The sequence below is a fragment of the Salmo salar genome, chromosome ssa26 (assembly GCF_905237065.1).
Source record: "Salmo salar chromosome ssa26, Ssal_v3.1, whole genome shotgun sequence".
NCBI lineage: Eukaryota > Metazoa > Chordata > Actinopteri > Salmoniformes > Salmonidae > Salmo > Salmo salar.
In genome coordinates, this window is record NC_059467.1 from 14576112 (window position 1) to 14589012 (window position 12901).

Below are 12901 nucleotides of genomic sequence, written 5' to 3' on the forward strand. Positions count from 1 at the left end.
AAAGCTTTCCAGTTCACAAAATGTACTCAGAGCAAATGTACAGTACAAAACTTGCCATTCTCAAAAGTTACGGAATTGTTTAACTTTGTGTGACTTCAACCCCCTTTTCCCAAGTGCATGTGATCCAAAAATGTGTACACACAAAAGTTACGAGGGGAAATTTGTTAGAACATCACGACAAGCATCAAGCTTACAGAAAAGCAATGGGATAATGCGTCCTTTGATCAAAGTGTGAATTTGACATCAGAGAAAGACTATGCATGCTGCTGCCAGACATCAAATCCAGTTCAGCCAACATATCCCCTCCAGGAAACAGTTGAAGGAAGGTTAATAAAGGCATTAGAATGTTCCTGAGAGGTCTGTTTTAATGAGTGGATAATTCAGACTGCAACACTGTAAATGAGGCCCTACCTAAATCAACCCCATAATCAGTTAAGCTTCATGCAGCATTTGGCATGTTGGCCTTCAGTATGTTAAGCTTGTGCTTTTGACACGCATATGGACACAGTTTGAGCATGTGTCCACATATCCGCACTCACATAGATGCTGATGCTCATACAGTATCATACACACAGCTTGTGCACCGCTTCAGAGTTGATCACCAGCAATAAGGTTCTGACATATTCCCTTCTCAAAGCTACCCTTCTATACACAAGCTCTAGAGAGTATTAGAACCCCTACAGTATGTTAATCAGAAGCATTACATTAAAATATAATGTTAGAAAGCAACACATATTTCTACGTAAATTACTGTCATGAAAAGGTACCCCAAGGAGAAGGGGATTATATGGCCTCCATGTTGACACCCTTGAAATAGACTTTGACTCACACATAGCCTTGCACTTACGGGTGTAGAGAGAAAATAAATACTTCATATGGCCTTCACGAAGAGTCCTTTCAGATTACAACGTTGTACACTAAAGGTGGCATGGAAGGAACATGGTGTTCTGGTCTTGTAGTATCTTAACACACTCAGGGTCAAGTCTACCAGACCAAGTGTTCCTGTTTTTCTTGTATAAAGTTGTTGTTTTCAGACTGAAGAATAAGCATGTATTTTACTTGGACAATCCTACACGTGTTATGATTGTCTTCTTCAGCAACACAACAAGTATGTACATAAGTAGAAATAACTCGTTGTTTATATTGCTTGAACATGAAATCATTATCAATGATGCTCTTGAGGGTAAGTGACAGTGTTCTGTGCACCCACATAGTGATTTACCCAGCAATAAGTGGAGTGCAACAATAAGGACAGCTTTGAATAAACTGAGCCATGGTCCTACTTTCATCAGTGTCAAGCAATATTAGTACTGCATAATTCTGTAACTATTCATTAAATCTCTAAATTGTCCACCCACTATCTGCAGTAATTAGTGAATGAAAATAGATATAAACACCACTATTCAATATTATTTTTGTCCAGAATGCTTCATTAAATGAGACTTGCTGGTTATTCTACTTCCTGACTGTTACTATCTTCATTTATCCTCAAAGTCACCGTAAATATCCATCTAAAAAAAAGGCCACGGCTAATGTTCAACCAGCAACGCCGTAATACCTTCCTTTCATGTCCCAGTGCTTGTGAGATAGATGGCGTGGTAATATCATGGGACTGCCTAAAAGCCACCTCGCCTGACCTTAATGTCTGTCACAAGACCTGAATGACATGTAAACAACAGAAACGCACAGGGAATGAAAAGAAGCCTAGTGGTAACCAAGCAGTAGACACGGAATATCTACTGTCTTGGATTGTGAAATGGTGGGGTACCCTAATCTAGGGTACCCCACCATTTGTCCCACAACATGAGGATAATGATTCAATCCAATCTGTCACCCTACTAGCTGCTGATGGAGAGACACAGATGTCCCATATTAGCATACTATCGAACAGTAACATGTAAACAGGGTTAAGAAGAAGTGTCACATATTCAGATAGCTTGATGTCTTAATTAGGCTGCCATGCACCCCCAGGAGGACCAAGGTCTAGGTGGCATCCACTAATAATTATCCAGGTACTGTCTGTTTAAAAGTTGTAATATTGTTATGTCAAGTCATTTGTAGACTCCCTTATGATTAGAATCCATACTAAAGGACACATGGCCAAACAAGGACTTCTTGCTTTACTGCCAATGAGAATATTCAGATATTTTTTCAGCTCAAAATCAGCAAACTGCGAGCTGTTTATTTCTATTTAGCTGACGGATGTGCATTTAGTCTACATTTTAAAAAGGGCACACTTTTGTGTCTTTCCTTTTTTTTTCAAAGTAGAAAAATAACTCCTTGAAAAGCTCTGGCTGGCAGTCAAAATAACAAATGCCTTTATTTGTTGAAAATGATGGAGTCTCTTCCTCTATCGACTCACAGTAATGTGGAATTGGAATAGCACAGCGTGGAGCAGAGCAGGAAACCGGTGCCTCATTTTTCTCCCCTCCCCAGAACTCCAAGGTGGTAACGTGACACCGAAGGTAACAGAAGCCACTGACTAGAAAGATGTTAATCCTGACAAAGTGCCACAGCATTAGCCAGAGCCTCTGTTAGATTGAATTCTCCGTCCCCTGGGACCATGGGCAACACCGGAGGTGGCGTTCCATCTTTTTGAGTGTCCCTCAGAGACTAGTGCCGAGGTAAGCAAACTGGGCCAGCTGTCCACAGAACAACAGCACCCTCTATTGATTCCTTGAATACATGTATTTTCTTCCTCTGGGGGGTTTCAAGACTGTTGCCTGTAAGTGTAGTTATAGAGGTCTATTCAGTTTTGGCAACTATTTAAGTCTGGTCAGTCAGTCAGAAACTAAACTGATCTTTCAGTTAACAAGTAAGCTAACTATGATTCTGAAATGTTTGTTGTTTTTTTGTTGTTGTTCAAAACTGATTTTAAAACGTTTGAGTGAATTTGAAATAGGCTATGGAATAAGCTATGAAACAATCTATGCAATTCTTTGATATATGTATATTTCAACTATTTTCAGCAGTCATGTCACACACCAATGCCTCTGAGCTGTGACTGGAGCTAAGCCTTCTCTGATGTGTCATTCACTTCTGGTTATGCTGCTCAAAAGATTTCACCATCAAGCATTATTACACTTTCATTTTTAATTCACGAATGATTGTTTCATCAAATTAAGAAGCGGGAATGATTTTTGAGGGGTAAAATCACCATTAAATACAATCAATTAAATGATAAACCCTTTGATGTGCATTATTTATTTTCAATATCTTGTTAGGGCGTAACACAGACCAATAATATCAGTAAAAGCATGTTCAATAAGGAGAACGTTAAATTATTATATGAATGGTTCCCACAAGAGCACATGAAGGGAAGCAGAGCAGACATTTCGCTGAGCAACAGAGCGGTGGGGGTTTAGAGGGGTAGCGGGTGGAGGGGAGATTATTTTCTTCTTGCAAGCAGCAATCATGAGCTGTGGACATGAATACTGAGGGTTATGTGAATACATACAGTCAATGCAATGGACCAACTACGCACGCTGTTTTCTTTAGGCTTCCTTCTCCCTATGAATAAAACCTATTGAAAACATGTTAGAATGCCTGTGAATTCTGAAATGCACATTTCACATGAATTGCTGAGTAGTTTAGCCTAATAAGATGTCCATGATCAATGCAACAAAAATGTGCACCAGGCTATATCGCCTTGGTTAGAGACGCAACAAGGGGAAAAATATGTTTTGCCCCATTTCAGTTTGTATTCAGTTGTAAATTATACACCAACCTGTTATCACTATAAAACTGTGACTCAGAAGAAGGCTAAACAAAAAGATTCAAACGACAGCTATCAAATAGCAATAAATACAAAACATACACAATTGAAGAAATTAAACTGACTTTAAGATAATATAATAAATTACGAAAAACAAAAACCGTAATATGAATGCAGGACGGAGAGAAAGTGGAATATCGTCCGCATTACAATGAATACAATATACATATTATTTGGCTATCCATCCCATTCAGTTCGGTTAGCTATTTAACTACAAACTCTTTCAAGGAAATGTATCCCCGTATAGCCTACACTTGCAGAGAAAGTTACCGTGTAGACTATTCGTCACTAAAACCTGAAAATGAATTGATGGGCTCAAATATGTAGTATTGCCAACCGGTGTGTCAAACAAGCCGTGAATACTCAAGGTGTAATTTGCACCGCCAGGCTTCCGATTAGAGACGGAGGATATATGAAAAAGTGAACGACGTGAGATAATTCGATATAGGCTATGTTTGCGGTCCTGATGAGAATCAAAATACCCCCCAAAATAAGTCGCCTATAGCCCTAATTTACTACATTTAAAGTGCTGGACATACAATGGACACAGTCCACTCAGATTGCGTATTAAATGTATCAAACATGTCGCTTCTGAAGCGTAGGTTTTATCATTTGGAAAAGCAATTTCGGTCCAATCGCAGGACTATCACATTTTCCAGTTCAAATGACTCCAGAAATTGCGCAACACAACTGTACTAAAATAAATTGATAGGACAACAACTATGGGCTAAATCCCTTACCTTGCTTGGAGTAAAACCAGACTAAATGGTGTCAATCCACTGCTTGTCCCATTAGCAGCTCCAGACTATGACCACTTCTTTATGGCTATGAACATCCAACTCGACCCGTCCTTGCGTTATCACTCCTGGTCCAAGCGCCTCTCCTCCTGTGCGTTCCGCTGGATAAGAGAAATACCGTGGACCGGTTGAGAAGACAGTGGAACTAGACGCCTAGGGCGAGTATAGTATCATGAGAAAATGAGAATGAGTTAAGGATTAAAACCGTAGCATCCCCAATGATCAATCCGGTGCAGCCGTTTAGGAGCGCACGTCCTCTCCAGCTTTCTAGTGAAACGAAGCTCGCAGATCTTAGTAGCAATGCAAACAGGATGTCTTACCGAGGGCGCCTAAGTAGAATCACCCTCTTTTCCCTTTCCCTGCGATACCAGATGGAAGCAGTTTCTTATCTGTCGCACGTTCCCAGACCCAGACAGTGCAAGAGAACAGCGCGAATGGTTACACTAGGTTAAGAAATCTTCGTCCAATCAAAATAGGCGGGTGGAAGTAAAGCCCTCACTGGGAACCGAGAGCACTCAAGGGAGATGGAGACAAAACTCATCTTCAAAATAAATGTACATCATATGAAAATAAAAACTTTCCATGAGTAAAGTGATATAGTTACAATGTATCCAATTTCATGACAAAACAGTTTTGCTTCCAATTACAGGTTAGCTTCCCTTCATTATTACCCCTACTGACCTTAACAGCCTACTGAAGGCCTATGTTGCAATGGTTGAGCCACTGTTTAATTAGGCTGTAGGGAAATACTACTTTTTTAAATGAAAAACATAAACCTATAGCTGTAGCTTATGGTAACACATAATATTACATTGCTATTAGGTAATAAACCTGTAATTGCATACCATTTTAGTATTAGCTGGACAAGTCTTTCAGATTGTATTTAAAGCCAGGTGATCGGTGTTTAGCAGTCAAATAGAATATACACAAATGGATCCAGAAAATATAAACCATTTTTAGCAGTCCACCTCCCAACTCTACACCTACGGTCTGAAACAGACTGTCATAAATAGGCTATCAGTTGGCAACCCTTGTACCTGGATTTGGTCATACCAACTCACTTCTCCAGAGAGAGGGATGTTATCGCTCTAAAATCAAATCAAATCAAATTGTATTTGCCACATGCTTCGTAGACAACAGGTGTAAACTAACAGTGGAATGCTGGGTCCTTTTCCAACAATGCAGAGTTCAAGGTAAGATTATAAAAAATAAAAGACCATTTTGAAATAGTGACACGATGTACATCATCGTAGGCCTATTACACCCATAACCATGGCATGACATTCCTAGATGAGTCAGCATAGAACAAATTGTGCATACCTCAAAGCAGAAATAATGAAGAGCTCATACATTTATATTCTCAGAATAACAAACAGGGAGAAATTGAACCCCTGTGGCATTGGTACCTCCAAACTGGGCATGAATGGGCATTGGGCACCCAATCCGGAACGTCCCCTCCGCCTAGGACCAGGAAGTCAACGTCGGAAACATTGTAACAAATGCCATAAACTTTACTAAAGTGAGTAATATATTACTTTTAATTACTGGAAAATGTATAATAGTTAGCGGACCATGTAAACTACGTCCCTTCCGTCTTCAAGAGAGCGAGAGTTGCACCCCTTCTGAAAAAACCTACACTCGATCCCTCCGATGTCAACAACTACAGACCAGTATCCCTTCTTTCCTTTCTCTCCAAAACTCTTGAACGTGCCGTCCTTGGCCAGCTCTCTTGCTATCTCTCTCAGAATGACCTTCTTGATCCTAATCAGTCAGGTTTCAAGACTGGGCATTCAACTGAGACTGCTCTTCTCTGTGTCACGGAGGCTCTCCGCACTGCTAAAGCTAACTCTCTCTCCTCTGCTCTCATCCTCCTAGACCTATCTGCTGCCTTTGATACTGTGAACCATCAGATCCTCCTCTCCACCCTCTCCGACCTGGGCATCTCCGGCGCGGCCCACGCTTGGATTGCGTCCTACCTGACAGGTCGCTCCTACCAGGTGGCGTGGCGAGAATCTGTCTCCGCACCACGTGCTCTCACCACTGGTGTCCCCCAGGGCTCTGTTCTAGGCCCTCTCCTATTTTCGCTATACACCAAGTCACTTGGCTCTGTCATATCCTCACATGGTCTCTCATATCATTGCTATGCAGATGACACACAATTAATCTTCTCCTTTCCCCCTTCTGACAACCAGGTGGCGAATCGCATCTCTGCATGTCTGGCAGACATATCAGTGTGGATGACGGATCACCACCTCAAGCTGAACCTCGGCAAGACGGAGCTGCTCTTCCTCCCGGGGAAGGACTGCCCGTTCCATGATCTCGCCATCACGGTTGACAACTCCCTTGTGTCCTCCTCCCAGAGTGCTAAGAGCCTCGGCGTGACCCTGGACAACACCCTGTCGTTCTCCACTAACATCAAGGCGGTGACCCGATCCTGTAGGTTCATGCTCTACAACATTCGCAGAGTACGACCCTGCCTCACACAGGAAGCGGATCTCCCGTCTGGATTACTGCAACTCGTTGTTGGCTGGGCTCCCTGCTTGTGCCATTAAACCCCTACAACTCATCCAGAACGCCGCAGCCCGTCTGGTGTTCAACCTTCCCAAGTTCTCTCACGTCACCCCGCTCCTCCGCTCTCTCCACTGGCTTCCAGTCGAAGCTCGCATCCGCTACAAGACCATGGTGCTTGCCTATGGAGCTGTGAGGGGAACGGCACCTCCGTACCTTCAGGATCTGATCAGGCCCTACACCCAAACAAGGGCACTGCGTTCATCCACCTCTGGCCTGCTCGCCTCCCTACCTCTGAGGAAGCACAGTTCCCGCTCAGCCCAGTCAAAACTGTTCGCTGCTCTGGCACCCCAATGGTGGAACAAGCTCCCTCACGACGCCAGGACAGCGGAGTCAATCACCACCTTCCGGAGACACCTGAAACCCCACCTCTTTAAGGAATACCTGGGATAGGATAAAGTAATCCTTCTAACCCCCCCTTAAAAGATTTAGATGCACTATTGTAAAGTGGTTGTTCCACTGGATATTATAAGGTGAATGCACCAATTTGTAAGTCGCTCTGGATAAGAGCGTCTGCTAAATGACTTAAATGTAAATGTAAATGTAACTAAGTGCTGACTATGTTTCAAAAACTGAATGCTTGTCTGAAAGTTAGCCAAGGTCTAGGCTAATTAGCTAGGACTAGGCCTACTAACATGAAGGGGAAATCAAACAAACACCGAAACAAGGTGAATGAAGCTATGCATATCTCCAACCACAATAGGCCTATGACTGAAAGTGGTTAAAATGACTTTAATAGTATTGCAGTTGCAACTAGCTACTGGTATAGCCACGGGAAGTAGAGGTGGTGTGGGTTGTGCAGCATCCCCTGAAAAAAACAACAACATATTAATACTCAGTGACTTCCAACGTGGCACCGTCACAGGATGCCATCTTTCAACAAGTCCGTTTGTCATATGTATGCACTGCTAGATCTGCCCCAGCATTATCCTGCTGGAAAAACCAATCCTCAGAGTTGGGGAACATTGTCAGAGCAGAAGGAAGCAAGTTTTCTTCCAGGACAACCTTGTACGTGGCTTGATTCATGCGTCCTTCACAAAGACGAATCTGCCCGATTCCATCCTTGCTGAAGCACCCCCAGATATTCACCGATCCTCCACCAAATTTCACAGTGGGTGCAAGACCATGCAAGATGCATGAGCTCCAGAAATAGTCTGTGGAGATGGGAGAACCTTCCAGATGGAAAACCATCTCTGCAGCTATCCAACAATCAGGCCTTTATGGTAGAGTGGTCAGACAGAAGCCACTCCTCAGTAAAAGGCACATGACAGCCCGCTTGGAGTTTGCTAAAAGGCACCTAAAGGACTCTCAGACCATGAGAAACAAGATTCTCTCATCTGATGAAACCAAGATTGAACTCTTTGGCCTGAATGCCAAGCATCATGTCTGGACAAAACGTGGCACCATACCTATGGTGAAGCATGGTGGTCGCAAGCATCATGCTGTGGGGATGTTTTTAAGCGACAGGGACTGGGTGACTTGTCAGGATCGAGGGAAAGATGAAAGGAGCAAAGTAGTGAGAGATCCTTGATGAAAACCTGTTCCAGAGTGCTCAGAACCTCACAGTGGGATGAAGGTTCAACTTCCAACAGGACAACAACCCTAAGCACACAGCCAAGACAAAGCAGGAGTGGTTTTGGGACATGTCGCTGAATGTCCTTGAGTGACCCAACCAGAGCCCTGACTTGAACCCGATTTAACATCTCTGGAGAGACGTGAAAATAGCTGTGCAGCGACGCTCCCCATCCAACCTGACAGAGCTTGAGAGGATCTGCAGAGAAGAATGGGAGAAACTCCCCAAATACAGGAGAGCCAAGCTTGTAGCATCATATCCAAGAGGCTGTAATCACAGCCAAAGGTGCTTCAACAAAGTGTTGAGTAAAGGGTCATGTAAATGCAGCAAGGCCTGATTCACACAGTCTCCTCTGAACAGTTGATGTTGAGATGTGTCTGTTACTTGAACTCTGTGAAGCATTTATCTGGGCTGCAATTTCTGAGACTTAACTCTTATGAACTTATCCTCTGTCTTTCTTTCCTGTGGCACACACATTTTTTCTACGTAGATGCTGTTCACACTGCCCCTCCCTTTACATATCCCTCTTTACTCACCCTCTTCTGAACCGTGATGATGTAGCCTATGTCTCTGCCTCATATTTCCATATATCTGCTAGCCAGAGTTGCTGAAAAAGAACACTGTTACGTTGACTGCCTGTCTGCCTCCTGCTTAGCCAATGTTTGCAATGATGATGGGAAAAATAACATTAAATCACTAATTAGACTGTGTGTCTGTGTCTTACTTGTGTTTGAAATGCTGCCTAGATAGCTGCATGTATACTGAGTGTACAAAACATTAGGAACACCTTGGTAATATTGAGTTGCACCCCCCTTTTGCCCTCAGAACAGCCTCGATTCGTTGGGGCATGGACTCTGCAATGTGTTGAAGGAATTCCACAGGGATGCTGGCCAAAGTTGACTCCAATGCTTCCCACAGTTGTGTGAAGTTGGCTGGATGTCCTTTGGGTGGTGAACCATTCTTGATACACACGGGAAACTGTTGAGCATGAAAAACCAAGCAGCTTTGCAGTCCTTGACACACTCAAACCGGTGCGCCTGTCACCTACTGCCATACCCGTTCAAAGGCACTAAAATATGTCTTGTCTTGCCCATTCACCCTCTGAATGACACACGTACACAATCCATGTCTCAATTATCTCAAGGCTGAAAAATCCTTCTTTAACCTGACTCCTCCCCTTCATCTACACTGATTGAAGTGGATTTAGCAAGTGACATCAATAAGGGATCATATATTTCACCTGGATTCACCTGGTCAGTCTATATCATGGAAAGAGCAGGTGTTCCTAACGTTTTGTACACTTTAGTGTAACTATTTTGTTTACAACATGTAAAAAGATGCATGTAGCCTTACTCGCCTCCTGAAAAAAGTACATGAAATCAAGCTTACGCTTAATGACCTACTGAGGAATGGAACGCAGTAGGTGGAATATGTCGATCATGTCCTTTGTGTACAACATGACGATTGTAGGCTACAGCAGACAAAGCCATTCATCACTGATCAAGAAATCTCTGTCTTTTTTGCCACGGCAAATCTGGTTTCCAGAAAATCCGGAACAGTAGCCATCATAGCCCACATAAAACAGTTTTACAGCTGTTTTATTACTATGTCATACCCTACAACTAGGATCCAGAGTTTTACCTGGTTAGGTTAGCCTACCAAATCAGGAAAAGCTCTGGGCCCCCATTGGTGGCAGGAATGGGCTTTCATAGGAACAAATATATTTTCTGCATGCGTATATTTACCTGGCATATGAACCAAAGACTCAGATTTGTATTTTTTTTTTACATTGGACATACAATGTAATAAACATAGCCTAATCAAACAATGTATTTGATTATCAGTCTTCCATTTTCTCTGATTACAAGTAGAACAGTGGCCCCTCCACTCTGGGCGGTGAAAGCTCATTTTCAGCCACATTCCTGTCCTACAGCAGGGAATATCAAACATGATCCTTCCTGCATTGGCCATTTGTCTGGGAATATAGTGAACAATCAATTCTGTCAGATTATTAGCCCGTCTAATAATTGAATGTGGCTGTCGCTGGGGTAATGGATTCACTGTTCACACAGCCGCATTTAGCACACTAAAGCAGGGAGAGGGAAGGAAAAACAGATACCATGTCTGAGGTGACACTGGTGGATGGCATAGCAATCAGCAAGTGTGGCAGGTTTTAATCAGTTCTCGAAAAGCACAAATTAGTCATTGGGTGAGAACAACACCTTCCTTCTCTCCTTTTATTGGCTGTGATGTGAACCACCATTTTGCTTCTCTTTTGAGTCTGGCAGGAACTGGGCCAGTGATCTAAGTAAAATAATACACATCAGACATTGCTCTATATATAGAACCAATTATAGTTTCAACAAATAAGGTATGGGGCAAATAACTTTGGACTAACACGTATTCTGTATGACCAAAAAATTCCTTTATTTTCAGGTATGCTTTGATACATTAGTATGGTTACTTGAAGAATAGTGAATGGCTTATCTAGGCTAACCATCTTTGTGACTCCCAAAGATCAGGAATCAAATGTAGAACCAAATCGGCCTACAATCAGAATTCTGAAGAATATAGCTATGTATTATAGCTATGAATATAGCTTCTGAAGAATATAGCTACCCCGTGTTGCCTTTTTTATTATATAAATTTGGTGTTTGTTCTGTCTGGTCCCATTTAAAAGTCTCCATCCAAAAAGATTGATTTCTGCTGCAAGATCTGATGCATCAGCAGGCAGCCCACAAAGCATGTTAAAGAGGATGATTAAAATGTGTTTATGCTGTGGGAGTTCAGATTAAACAAAAACAGAGCAGCTCCCATCATATGGAGAGAGCAAGATATCTGACACCTTATCAGTCAGTGGGCATTGGAGCACGGACTGATTTTCCTCGCAGAAAGAGAAACAGAGAGAGAGAGAGAGAGAGAGAGAGAGAGAGAGAGAGAGAGAGAGTGGTGATGGACAATTTAGGGTACCCCACTGTGCTTAGAGACAGTAAAAACACAAACTTTACTGCATCATTGACCTAATCACACCATTCATGGAATTGCTAAAGAAACAGAGAGGGATTTCACAGGCAGAGTAGGCAACTAAGATTGTAGTTTATTAAAAAGTCAACCAATATCACTTTCTTCTCACATTATTTTGTAACTTAGGTCATTTGAGTTTTTCATGGTCAGGTCACATGGCCAGAAAAAAAAACTCTTGTTCTTGGTTATAACTGCTTTGTTCATTTTTAAGTTATTACACAATTATTCACAGAGGTAAAGGGGGATACCTAGTCAGTTTTACAACTGAATGCATTCAACTGAAATGTGTCTTCCGCATTTAACCCAACCCCTCTGAATCAGAGAGGTGCAGGGTGCTGCCATTATCGACATCCACGTCTTCGGCGCCCTGGGAACAGCGGGTTAACTGCCTTGCTCAGGGGTAGAAGCACAGATTTGTACCTTGTCAGCTCTGGGATTCGATCCAGTAACCTTTCGGTAACCTCTCCCGTGAAGAGCAATGCCTCTCCACGGGAACACCAATAAATGTTCGACTCTAAAACAATTTCTATGTGAATTAGTGTACATAATACAGGTTATATGAATAATTAAATGCAAACATTAAAATCAGGGCTGATCATGTTGGTGTCTATGATGTTCTTTTTCTGATGACGTCAACCTTTTTTTAATCAAATTTAGGCTAATTAGTGTCTGAGTTAAACAGATGCAGTGTTTGACAGATGTATCAGGACAAGCTCTTCTTAAATATTGTCAGTGGAAGAAAGACATTGCATTTTCTAAATATATGAATGTCTGCCAAGGAATGCTTTAATTAGAGTTAATGCAACTGGCATCCTTACAATAAAAAGTAGACAAAATGTTGGTATTCAAAGAAGTCCACATAGACAAAAAAGGTTTGATTTAATTTGATGTTTCATTTAGTATAACTACTGATACTCCTTGAAAGAAGAATCATGTTTGATCATAATGACTAGGGCAGCATCAATGTTAAACTTGAATAAAAAATAAAGTATTGGTTGTAAGAGTGCCTTTGTCTCTTGTTCTCGCTTCTCTTTATTGTTGTAGGTGACAGATCCTACATTTGAATGGGGATACTCAGCGGTGCCATGGACAGTTGGCTTGATAAGGCAGCGGCGATGGATGGTCTGGCTGGCGGTGCAGTGCTGGGGAGCAGGGGAGCCATTG

The 12901-nt window shown here is 42.3% G+C and overlaps 1 protein-coding gene across 3 annotated transcripts in view; it reads right to left on the reverse strand.

Moving 5' to 3' along the window:
• LOC106587288 (cadherin-11) overlaps positions 1-5040 on the reverse strand; it is a 67477-nt gene extending 62437 nt beyond the window's left edge. Inside the window, exons 1-2 of one of the 3 annotated variants that reach the window (XM_014175532.2) lie at positions 4893-5040; positions 4516-4673 (exon numbers count right to left, since the gene is read on the reverse strand). The gene's annotated coding sequence lies outside the window, so the exon portion shown is untranslated. Of the gene's footprint in view, positions 1-4515 lie in introns of all 3 variants that reach the window. The other 2 variants (XM_014175531.2, XM_014175530.2) reach the window with 2 other exon arrangements.
• Positions 5041-12901: the final 7861 nt, after the last annotated feature.